Here is a 13,465-nt window from a genome sequence, read left to right as displayed (position 1 = left end):
GTGTTTCTGGGCTCTGAGTTCCATTCTTCTGCGTGGCTATCCTTATTCCAGTACTACACTCTCTTAATTACTGTAGCTTTGTAATATGATTTAAAATTGTTAAGTGTGAGTTCTCCAAGTTTGTTCTTCCTTTTCAAGATTGCTTTGGCAACTCGGGGTTCTGGGCATTTCAACATGAATTTTAGGATCAGCTTGTTAATTTCTGCCAACATGAAAGGGAGCTGGGATTTATTTACCTGGGCCGCATTCCATCTGTAGGCTGCTCTGGGGAGTCTGCGCCTACTGGAGAGTGTGGCCATCCCCACAATATTAAGTCTTCCAATGTAAGAACATGGACTGCTGTCCATTTACTTAGGTCTTTAATTCTTTTCAACAATATTTTGCATTTTTAAGTTTACAAATCTGGCACATCTTTTAAAAAAGTTATTCCTAAGTATTTATTTTGCTGCTCTCATAAGTGAACTGGTTTTCTTAGTTTCATTTTCAGATGATTCATTGTTAGCATGTAGAAAGAAATACAACTGATTTTTGTATTGATCTTATATCCTGCAACGTTGCTGAACTCATTTATTAGCTCTGTTTACGAGACAATGTCATCTGCATAAAGATAGACTTACTTCTTTCTTTCCAATCTGGATGCCTTTTCTTTCCTTTTCTAGCTTAATGGTCGTGGTTAGAATTCCCAGTACAATCAATGCTCACACAAGTGGGGAGAATGGACATTCTTGTCTTGTTCCAGGTCTTCAAGCAAAAACTTTCATTTTCTCATCATTTAGTGTGATGTTAGGTATTGCTTTTTGTAGATGGCCTTTAGAAGTTGAAGAAATTCCCTTCTATTCCTAGTTAACTGTTTTTATCATGAGAGGATTTTGTTGGAGATAGAATTCTTGAATTTTTTTCTTTCAGTAGTTTGAATATGTTACCCTACTTCCTTCAGGCCTTCATAGTTTCTGGTGAGAAATCTTAATAGAAGTAAAATTATTACTTAATTCATTATATTATTTATTATACTTCTTTTAAGATTTTCTCTTTGGCTTTGAACAATTTGATTATGATGTGTGTAAGTGTGGATCTCTTTGAATTTGTCCTCTTTGGAGTTTGTGGAGCTTCTTATAGGTGCAGGTTAATGTATTTAAATCAAATTTGAGAAACTTTGGGTTATTATTTCTTCAAATATTTTTATGCACTCACCTATTTATCTCCAACTTTTGGGATTCTTACCGTGTATGTTGATACACTTGATAGTGTCCCACAGGTCTCTGAGACTCTGTTCATTTTTCTTCATTCTTTTTCTTTTTCTTTTTGAAATGGAGTCTAGCTCTGTTGCCCAGACTGGAGTGCAGTGGCACAATCTTGGCTCACTGCAAGCTCTGCCTCCTGGGATCATGCCATTCTCCTGCCTCAGCCTCCCGACTAGCTGGGACTATAGGCACCCACTACCACGCCCAGCTAATGTTTTTGTATTTTTAGTAGAGGCAGGGTTTCACCGTGTTAGCCAGGATGATCTCGATCTCCTGACCTTGTGATCCACCCACCTCAGCCTTCCAAAGTGCTGTTATTACAGGCATGAGCCACCGCGCCCGGCCCATTCTTTTTTTTTTCTTTTCTTTTCCTCAGACTGGATAATCTCAACTGACCCCTCTTCAAGTTTGCTGATTTTTTCTTCTGCCTATTCAAATCTGCTATGGAATCCTTTTAGTGAATGTTTCATTTCATTTACTTTTTTTTTTAAACTACATCTCTTAAGTTTGGGACAGCTATTATAATTTTCATCTCCAAAATTTCTATCTGGTTCTTTTAAGAAAATAATTTGTATCTCATTTTTTGATAGAATAACACTCCTGCCCCCCTTGTTCACAGGGGATATATTTAAAGATCCACAGTGGACGCCTAAAAACATGTATAACATCAAATACTATATATACTATGTTTCTTCTCTACATATATATCTAAAGTTTAATTTATAAATTAGATACAGTAAGAGATGTACAACAACAATAAAATAGAACAACACTTCTAACAACACACCATAATAAAAGTTATGTGAATGTGGTTTCTCTCTTTTTCTTTCAAAATATCTTATTGTACTGCACTCACTCACTTCTTGTGATGAGATGATAAAATGCCTATGTAATGAAATAAAGTGAAGTGAATGATGTAGACATTGAGATGTAACATTAGCCTACTATCGACCTTCTATATTCCTTAATCTAAGTAGCCATCCCTTAACTGCTGTAAATGCCTAGGTGCCACTTGTTTCAGGGACCCCCTTGCTGAAGTCTTTGCACAGGCTCAATGCTTCTGGAATAACACATTGTCATCAATTGGAATGTGTTTTCTGTTCATGTCTTCTACTCATAAATTTAATGTTTTTTTCCCTCTTAACTAAACATTTAGCACACATTGTAGCTGCAACTTTTGCAGTGTGGTGTATGACAGCAAAACTAGCATGAATTTCTTTTTCCTTCTCCATAGTTTCCTGGATAGATTTGTTCATACTGTGGATCTTACCAATCTAAGCATACATCTTTTTCCTTTCCTTATTAATTAGAGAACTTTCACCTTTTACTTAAAGGAAACAGTTTATACCTTCTCTTTAGCATAGATGAATTGCTATTAAGTAAAATAAGGGTTACTTGAACATAAGCACTGTGGTGCTGTCAGAATCGATTTGATATATGAGACAGTTCCTAAGGGACTAGTGGGCAGGTAGCCCATACAGTGTGGACACCCTAGACAAAGGGACGATTCATGTCCCAGGTGGGATGGAGTGGGATGGCATGAGATTTTATGGTGCTACTCAGAAAGGAGCACAATTAAAAACTTATAAACTGTGTATTCCTAGAATTTTCCACTTAATATTTTTAGACCACAATTGACCCTGGGTAACTACAACTGTGGAAAGTGAAACCTAAAGTATTCCCATGAATAGCACAGTAGCACAGGCATCATCATGATATAAAAGACTCCTATATCATTTGGTGGCAGTCTGTGACCAAAGGTGATATTAAGATGACAAAACTTAGCCTGGGCAGCATAGCGAGACCGAGACCTTGTCTCTACAAATAATAAAAAACTAGCTAGGCATGGTGGTGTGCACTGGTGGTCCCATCTACTTGGGAAGTTGAGGCAGGAGGATTGCTTGAGACCAGGACATTGAGGCTGCAGTGAGCCGTGATTGTGCCAGTGTACTCCAGCCTGGGTAACACAGTGAGACCCTGTCTCAAAACAAACATACACACAAAAAATGACAAAACTTATGCATTGTTTATTTCTGGACTTTTTCATTTAATATTTTTAGATCACAATTGACATAGATGACTATAACTGCAGAAAATGAAACTGTGACTGAGGAGGAACTACTTACTTGGTAAGATATGGCTGAGTACTTTCTTCATAGTTCTTAACATTGTTTCCTTTAGTTCTTTTTGTCGCCCAGGCTGGAGTGTAGTGGCAACATCTCAGCTCACCGCGACATTCGCCTCCCAGGTTCAAGTGATTCTTGTGCCTCATCCTCCTGAGTAGCTGGAATTACAGGCGCCCACGGCCATGCCTGGCTAATTTTTGTATTTTTTAGTAGAAATAGGGTTTCACCATGTTTGCTAGGTTGGTCTCGATCTCCTGACCTCAGGTGATCTGCCCACCTCGGCCTCCCAAAGTGCTGGGATTACAGGTGTGAGCCACCATGCTCAGCCTCCTTTATTCTTTAAGCATATTTAAAACAGCTGATTTAATAGCTTTTTCTAGTAATTCCAACTTCTGGGTTTCCTTAGGGATAGTTTCTAATGACTACATTTTATCCTGTGTGTAGGCCATAGTTTATTGTTTCTTTTTATGCTTCACATTTTTTTTGTTGAAAACCGGACATTTAAAATAATATGTCATTTGTCAGGTTCTTTCATTTCTCCAGGGTTGTTTGTTGTTGTTTATTAGTTTAATTACTTTATTGTTGCTGTTTGTTTAGTGACTTTGTTTATTGTTGTTGTTGTTATTATTATTATTATTTTGAGATGGAGTCTTGCACTGTCACCCAGGCTGGAGTGCAGTGGCACAATCTCTGCTCACTGCAACCTCTGCCTCCCTAGTTCAAGAAATACTCTTGCCTCAGCCTCCCAAGTAGCTGGGATTACAGGCGCTCAACACCATGCCCAGCTAATTTTTTTTTGGTATTTTTAGTGCAGACAGGTTTCACTATGCTAATCAGGCTTGTCTTGAACTCCTGACCTCGTGATTGCCCGCCTCGGCCTCCCAAAGTTCTGGGAATACAGTCATGAGCCACCGCGCCCGGCTGTTATTATTTGCTGCTGTTGCTGTTGGTTTGTCGAGTGACTTCCCTACACAAATTCTGTGAAGTTTCTATTCCTTGTTGTTTGTGGCCATTGCCATCTCCGCTTGATTAATTTAGTGGTCAGTGAATAATCAGTTATTTCCTTAAATGCCTGGGACTAATGAGTCTCCTAGATTATACCAAACGGCTCTTTGTGTGTTTGGGACAGGCATTCGGTGTTCGTTTAAGTAGCTTACAACTCTGCCTTAGCCTTTACTTCCTGTTTGCACAAAACCTCAAGGTGAGTCAGAAGTGAGAGCTTAGGGCCGACTTGGGTCTTTCCCGGGCATGAGCACAGCCCCACACGTGCATGTGACTTTCTAAATTCCCAGGAACTTTGCAAAGCCCCCATTAGACATCTCATTCCCCTGTTTTCCTTTTTTAAATCGGTTGGCCTATTGTTTGTTCCAGCTGTGATGACTGCCTCAGGCAGCTACCATGTTTCACAATTGCCACTAAATATTTTTCACAAATGCCCACTGGGAAAGCTCTGAGTCAGTCGAATGAAGACAAGTCCTGCAAATAAAGTTTTCCAGTGAACTACCAGAGAAGTCAAATAGTCTCAATCTTTTCAAAGTGAGCATTTGGAGGAGCTTCAATCCCATTCTACCTCCTTCCAGTGGCTTGCAGGCTGCTGTTTTTCACTGTGATTTACGGCTGTTAGTTTTCAAGCATGGTATGGAGCAGAGGAATGGGGGAATGGAAATAGGGCAGGTTAAGATTCTACATGGCTTACATTAAAAAAATAATAATAAGATTCAGCCACTTTACCTGAGTAAATGCTTCCCGGATTGCTACAAGCCTTTGGTTAAGAGTCCTGAAAAAGTTGATTTTGGCAATTCTTGCCAGTGTTCTTGTGGCTTTTACAGAAGAGTGGATTTTTGGAGGTCCTTACCTCACTATTGTCACTGATGTCATCCTCCCACATAATTTTTAGGAACAATTAACTTGCATTATTTGCATTGTGTGTAATACTCCCTTTCTTCTCTCCTCAAATATTCAATAAATTCTTCCAGAGAGTCACACAGCTCATACAAGTAAGTTTCTTTGTGTAAATCAGGAGGAAGAATCAAGGGTCCCATCTAGAGCAAGAGGGTACAAAACAGGGACAAGCAGGAAAGTAAGAACTTAGAGCCAGGGACAATGAGGAAAACAAAAACTCTTCTTTACTTCTCTCCCTCACTCTTCTCCTAAGTCTCTAAAGAGATTGCAATGGAGGTGAAGCTTAAACACATCTCACTTAAATTTCAGAAGACTGAGAATAAGGCAGATATCTTGGAATATAGCAAAAGAATATTTGCTGAGTACACACTGCAGCCAGGGACTGGGTGTCCGGAGATGAGTACAACACAGGGTTTTCTTTTGAATACCTCTGGCTTAGTGGAGAAATAGAGATATATGATTATGACAGATGAAATCTCACTGAAAATTCAGTCACTTAACACCACAAATGTTTATTTTTCACACACATCACTTTCAGATACAGGGTGTGTCAGGGCGGGTCCCTTGCAGACATTCAGAGACCCAGGTTCCTCCAATCCTGTGGCTCCCTTCTTCTCTGGGTCCTTGGAATTCTCTCCATTCAGTTTGACAGAGAGGGAAAGGAAGTCAGAATTGTGAATGGGAGGCCACAGAGCGTCAACTCAGATGTGTACTTCACTTGCTCATCCTCCCGTGGCCGAAACTCAGTCGTGTGAACACACTGAACAGTAAGCGAGGTTGGAAACAAAGTTTGTTTTTGTGCCCTGGGAGAAGAAGAGAGCACGGATGCTGGTGCATACCAGCAGTCTCTGCCACCTAAGTCAGGCACATACATGGCTGTGATCCAAGCTTGGAGGGGCCAAGTGTCCTATGAGGGATCATGGGCAAGTTGGTGGGAGGTTCTGAGTGTAGAGCGGGGTCTTCTAACTGAGAGCCCTGGGAAAGATTTCTGGAGCAACCATCCTCTTAGCTAGGCTTCAGTGGCCCAGGCTTTATGGTGGAGACAGGGGGTAAATGTGGGTGGTGTGGCCTTCAAATTCAGCTTAGACATCATCTTCTCTAGATGAGTTAAGAATCCTCCCTGACTGCTCATGGCAGCCAGGCCTCGGCAATATTAAAGTAATTTTACTTGTTTCTTTACTCGTGCATCGGTTTTCAGACTCTGTCAGTTGCAAGGGATAGAAATAAAGTAGCTTAAGCAAAGAGGGGCTTTATCATGTAAATGGTGTTGTATTACGCTACCGTAAAGAGACAGAAATCCACAAATACATGCGAACAGGGTCACTTTGATATAAAGCAGCATTGATTGTAACAAAGGATTAGAGTAATGAGGCATTGGCTTGAAAAAAGCAAGCGAACTGAAAGGATATAGCGCTAGCTGATAGAAGGAGCAGCCGCCACGCCTGAGGCTGAGATCCAAACTGGGTTGGAAGTGGCTTGGCTGAAGCTCGCTGAAGAGCAGAAAGTTGCTGTGCTACCATGCCAGTGTTACTGGAAACAGGCCCTCCAGAACTTGCCAGAAATCTCTGCTCTCAGGGGTTCAAGGAAATGGCTCACAGGGAAGTATCTCACCAGCGACACTGTGCTGCAAAGTCACCTGAGGGCGCTGCCAAGGGATGTCGCTGTGCCCTGCAGCAGCCAGGTGCTGGGGGAACCATCTGTGCTGCTGGAGCCAGACCCCGAGGGGAGCTGTGTGTGTCCTAGGAGTTGGCCCAAGTTGCATCCCGGGACCGGGGGAAAAAAATCACTCCCTCCTGTAGTGTCTCTCCAACCCCCTCTACTGATAAATCTTAATGTTATGCCAACAGGCAAAGAGAAGGGTATTGAAAGGATCCAGGTCTATTTTTGCAGAGTAGGTGATGGAGAAGACATTTGATGCTGAAAGACAATGGATGGATGATTGGCACAGTAATCAGTGGGGATTTGTGACCTCTGGTAAGGCTGGATCCAGGGTAGTTTAAAGACATAATAAATAAACCTTCTTTTCACCTCTTTGCTCCACTTGTCTTTTCTTGATTTCATTTCACAGGCAAGTTCCTTCACATGAGTCGGGCTAGACAGCTTTCGGCAGCTCTAGGCTCGTAGCTTCTCAGCTTAGGCACGTCATAGGAAGAGAACTTTTCTGTCTGCATATCAATCCCATGGAGGAATCTAACTGGCGCCACTTGGGCTGCAACCCATCTCTGAACCAATAGCTGAGGCTTCGTCAGACTGAGTCACCTGCCTTTGCTGTTGTGTACTATGACAAGCCCATCAGGAACACTCAGAAAAGAGGAGTCCTTCCAGGAGCCAGTAACGTGGACTTTACGAGGCTAACACCGCACCCCCGATTCTCCTCACCTCTTCTCACCCATAGGTTCCTCCATTTTACTTACTAGCGCCACCAGCCTTCTGGATGTTCAGGCCCCAGACCTTGGGGTCATCTTGCTGTATCTTTTGTTTTCACACTCCACATCTGATCGGAGAGGAAAGTCTCCTGCCTCTGCTTCCACTGCTGCTCCCTGACTATCTGCCACTGTCTCTGGTTAGATGCTTGCCACCGCCTCCAGCCAACGCCTGCCTCTGCCTTTGCCCTCCCTTGTCTATTCTCTTCACTGTAGTCAGTTTCTGTGAATTTGTAAGCCAGCACCTGTGTCCTGTAAATTTTAAGTCAGGCCATGTCACTGCTCTGCTGTAAACATTCCAGAGGCTCCCACATTCCTCTTGGTGTCAGACAAGTCTAAAAACGATACACAGGGATTAGTGAAGCAAATCATGTATGAGTCAGCCTGCTGGGGTGATTCAGACCTTCATCTCCATAGCACTGAGGTCCTCAGTTGCTTTGCCCTCATCAGGGTTTGGCTGTTGGGATTTCTACAGCTACTCTTGGTCTTGGAGGCAGCAAGAGCTCCAATTTCCATCTGCCTTGCTCCTTTTCAAATGAATTCCTCAAGCACAGCTTCCTGCCTCCATGGTAGAACAAGCCTACTTCCTCAGTGTATTAGTCAATCAATGTATTAGTCTGTTCTTGTACTCCTATAAAAAACTCCTAGAGACTGGGTAATTTATAAAGAAAAGAGGTTTAATTGGCTCACATTTCCACAGCCTGTACAGGAAGCATGGCTGGAGAGGCCTCAGGAAACTTTCAATCATGGTGGAAGGGGAAGCAGGCAGGTCTTATATAATCAGAGCGGGAGGAAGAGAGCAAATGGGGAGGTGCTACCCACTTTTAAACAACCAGATCCCATGGGAACTCACTCACTATCACCAGAACAACAAGGGGAAAATCTGTCCCCGTGATCCAATCACTCTCCAACATGGGGGACTGCAATTTGACATGAGATTTGAGCAGGACGCAAATCCAAACCACCTCAATCAGAGTCATTCACCCTCTGTCTGTATGCTAATGACTTACCTGGTAACAAGATCCAGACCCTCACCAGTGTGAGTCTGAGCTTCTGGTCACCATGTCACCAAGCTCTTTTCAGGCTGTAGCTGTTGCCATTTACCATCAACAGTTAACCATTTACCATCAACATAGGGATTGGGGAGTACCAAGGAAACTCTGAGTGGATCATCTGGGTGCTAAGTTTATTTCCACCTGCTTCCATTGCCTAACAACAGCTCTACCCCTTCTAATGATTATAACCAATGACACCCCTGCCAGGATGATGACGCCTTTCTTTGCCTGCTGGTCTCTTGAAATGAAGATTCTGAAGTGTTAGGGTGGTGGACAAATCATAAAATTTAATAAGACTGTCACTGTGTGGTGGAAGCACTTTCTCTGAAAGCTAAGACCTCCATTCCACAGACCCCAGAACAGTGGGAACAGGAAGTACATAATCCGCCTGTGGGTTACTGAGGGTGATGGTAAGTGGGGTCACCCATCCTTCCACCTGTTGGTTTCCAGACCTATGGTTTGGGATTCCAGTCATATAAAACTGTTGATTTAGAGTGCATGCCACATTCTGGGAGATTGTGCCTTGTCCTGATGGGATATTCTTTCCAAGTTAGTATCTAAAACAGGCTGTTCCACTGCTGAATCAGACCAGCAGCTACAGAGTGATGTGGTATATAATAAGACTGGCAGATCTTGTGATCAGTGCCTACCAATGTATCTGTTTAGGTCCAAGGTGATATTATGCAGGTCTACATGCCAGTAGATCAAATACTTTGTAAGTCCTCATGTAGCAGTATTGGCTGAGTGGTATTGACTTACGAGGACAGGTAAAGTCATACTTGGAATATGTGTGTTGATTCCAGTGGAGATAAATTAGTGTTCCCTCCAAGTGGAAGGGATCCAGTATAGTCAATTTGCCATTAAGTGGCTGGTTGGTTTCTTTGAGGAATGATGATGTATCAGGGGTTCCGTGTTGTTCTCTGCTGTCTATGTCTTTATCAGATTGGTGAGTCTATCAGATACAATTGAGTCCAGTCATGGTCATAGTCCCTGCCACCATGACTGCTTCACTTAGGTACCCATTGTTCCGTTAACGAATGGCTGGTAATGTAGTCTGAATGACATCAATGAGCTGAGTCATTCTGTCTGCTTGGTTAGTGCTTCTTCTGTAATGAATATTCTTTGTTGTCTCCTTGGCTATCATCTGACTGTGCCACTCATCGTGACAATTGTACTCAACTCGCCTCTGGTGGAAAAGTATCACCACCCAGCCTCTATAATTTCAAGATCCTATTATTTCCATTTTACCAGGGAGCCCAGATACGTAACAGCATTTCCCATCCTCTGCCATACTTTCAGGACTACAGAGGAGAACCACCATTGAACTTTGTAATGATGCTGCTGTTCCTCTAATGGAGAGTCTTTCAGGCCCTCCCATGATGCATAGTCATCTGGTGGGATTCTAGTCTTAAATAGTATATATTCTCTAGCATGTCCATGTCTATGAGCCTTTTGATTTCTTCTCCTTCCACCTGCCACACTTCAAGTACTCAATGTGGTTACTGCCTGCCGTATTGAATGGTGCAGCTCTCTAGAATCCCAGTTCACCCCTGGCGAATGTTTTCACAGTTGCATGGCTACTTTGCAGGAGACCATGAGTGTTCCATCTGCTACCGGCAATGGGTCCTCTTTGTTTCTTGGCCAGCAGATGATACAGATTCAAAGTCTCCTTTTAGAATCTGCTTTCTTAGATCACCCCTTATATGAACAGGAGTGTGTCATTTAGGAATCAAGCTTTGAGATGGAGATTTGAATATAGGAAGTTCTCTTGCTCTCTCCCTCTCTCCTATTTTGTTCTGACCTATTTGAGAGTAAGTTGTAGATACAATGCCTATATCTCTCTGAATATGTCAGTTTGCATTTCCTGAAATCAAGGCATTCTTTTACATAACCCACAGTGTAAACTTCAAAATCAGAAGACTAACACCGATGCAATGCTATCATTGTACTCTTCTATCCACTGTCTCTGCAATGCCATTAGTAGCAAACTAAAATCCAGATCTCTCATTGCATTCAGTTGTCACACCCCTGTAGCCTCCTTTAATCTGGGACACTTCCTAAGTCTTTATAACACTGACTTTTTTTTTCTTTTTTAATAATATTATTTTTTTTGAATCAGGGTCTTGCTCTGTTGCCCAGGCTGGAGGAGTACAGTGGCGCGATCATAGCTCATTGCAGTCTCGAATGCCTAAGTTCAAGCAATCTTCCCATCTCAGTCTTCTGAGTAGCTGAGACTACAGGCATGTGCCACCACACCCAGCTAATCTTTAATTTTTTTAGGTAGAGATGGGATCTTGTTATGTTGTCTAGGTGGGTCTTAAACTCCTCGCCTCAAGCTTTCCTCCCTCCTTGGCCTCCCAAAGTATTGAGATTACAGGCATGAGCCACTGCACCAGACCGACACTGACATTTTTGAAGGGTGCAAGATAATTATTTTGTAGATTTTTCCTCAATTTGTCTGATGTTTCCTTGTGATTAGATTCAGGTTTCTTTTTGACAAAAAAAGACCACAGAAGTGATGCTTTATTCTTCACTGTGCTTCGTATCAGAAGGCATATGATGAGGTTTTTTTCTATAATTGGGGATGTTAACTTTGATCAGTTGGTTAAGGCAATTTCTGCCAAATTTGTCTGTTCCAAAGTTGCTATTCTGGGGAAATTATTAGAAACTTAGATAATTATCCTGTTACTCTTCAACTTTTACCACTAGTGTCAGCATTCATTGAGTCTCGCCTCTAGATTCCATCTTGTTCCAATGTTAATATTTTAGGTCATTTATTCCATTTTTTACTTGAAGATAACTTTTAGAAAAAGAAACTCCTATAGATATTTTCCTAATTCTAATAAAATCTGCATCGTCTTTATACTACTGAGATGTTAAAACCTAGAGTGAGGTCATAGGCAATGGGTTAATTATCACAAAGTTGGTCAGGATGACTTTCCTATTTATGGCAATTTATGGGACTCGCCTATTTATGGCAAACACAGATGACAGCTTTAAGTGAATGAACATGGTTCTCTATAATTCAGCATTCTAGCACATGTAGCTTCATAGAACAAATATTTATAGTCCCAAAGTTACAAGTCGATGACCCTTGGAATCATTAAAATAATATTATTGGAAATAATATTCCTTGGTAAATAGGTATAGGTAGAAACATAATCTGATGACTCAGCTACAAAAGTGTAAATTTAACTTAACTCTGATAATTGCTATATAAATATTTGCAAACTTTTTTCTTTGTCTTTTTTTTCCTAAATAAAGGGTAAAGGTTAATCCAGTACTTCAAGTTCTCAAAAGGATTTGAGTTAACAGCTTCTTGTTGATTCTTAGTAAAGAACAACATTTGTGGTGTCTGGTTGTAAAACTTTAGTTTTAATCAAACTTTAACCATAAGGGCTAGGGAAAATTCATTTCTACCCTTTTCAGAGATGGTAAAATTTGTTTAATAACTTGAATGAAGTAAGTATATGGCAGAAATTTGCTCTGATAACATTTTCAAAAGACCTTATTGCTGTCACTACAGGAATGTTATGTGGCTTGCCACGGTGCTTGGTGAGCTGACTCTTTTCTTGGCAAATTGGTAGTAAGCTCAGCTTCTCAGAACTGTTAGTAGTAGGAGCAAAAGAATAAATAAATCAGGCCTCTTTGGCTTGCCCTGATGGAGAACTAAGTGAGAATAGCTAGGTAGAAGGGAACAGAGCATTTCCTGTAGCTGCCAAGTCTAAGGACAGTCTAGCTTCAGGCACAGCTAGATCCAGGGGTCCAGTTGAAGCCCTCAGAGCTCTCTTTCTTTCCATGTCTTTTCTTGGCTTTGTGCTGCAGGTGGCCTCTCTCCATGTGCTGGGTATATGAATTTCTTAGGGATGCCAAAACAAATTATCACACACTGGGTGGCTTAAAATCAGAGACTTTCTGTCATAGTTCTGGAGGCTAGAAGTCCTACCTTGAGGTGTGGACGGACCCACACTCCCTGTGAAGGCTCTAGGGGAGGATCCTTCTTTACTTCTTCCTGGCTCTGGAGGCTCCCAGCAATCCCTGGCATTCCTTGGCTTGTAGACACATCACTCCAGTTTCTGCCTTCATCCTCACATAGTCTCTTCTCTGTGAGTCTCTGTGTCTTCCTCTCCTATAAGGATACCAGTCCCACTCTAATCCAACAGTAAACTTCATCTTAGGTTCACTAATGACATCAACAAAGACCCTACTTCCAAATAAGCTCATATTCCGAGGTTCCAGGTGGACATGAATTTTGGGGACATGCTGTTCATTCTATTGTACTGGGCTTTTATTATCATCTGCATACCCCCAGTGCCTAGTTGGGGCATATAATTGGTACTCAAAATGTTTGTTGAATTGAATTGACTTGATTTCAAACAGAAGTGTGCTGAAACCACATAAAGATGGTATCAGAGATAGAATGGATTGATTCTCTAGTCTTCTGCTCCTGTGGACCCTGGCAAAAGATCCCTCATGTCTCAGGCTGATGGAACATGCCTGCTCTCTCTGACCTTTCTGGGTGCTTCAGGTTTTAGGGTGTTTTCTTGCTGGGCTGCCAGGAGAATACAAAGTAAGAAAAGAAAGAAAGTGACAAGCCACTAGGCAGAGTGCTTCAGGGGCCAGCCCTCAGAACTTTTCCCTTTTTTCCCAATAGCTCCTCTTCTTCAACTGGTTTCAAACCTAACGAGGTTTGAAGTTTGGAGGCATATTCATTCCCT

The sequence above is a fragment of the Colobus angolensis genome, unplaced genomic scaffold (genome assembly GCF_000951035.1).
Source record: "Colobus angolensis palliatus isolate OR3802 unplaced genomic scaffold, Cang.pa_1.0 Scaffold17, whole genome shotgun sequence".
Classification (NCBI taxonomy): domain Eukaryota; kingdom Metazoa; phylum Chordata; class Mammalia; order Primates; family Cercopithecidae; genus Colobus; species Colobus angolensis.
The sequence above is the reverse complement of the archived record's forward strand: the minus strand, read 5'-3'. Positions refer to the sequence as shown.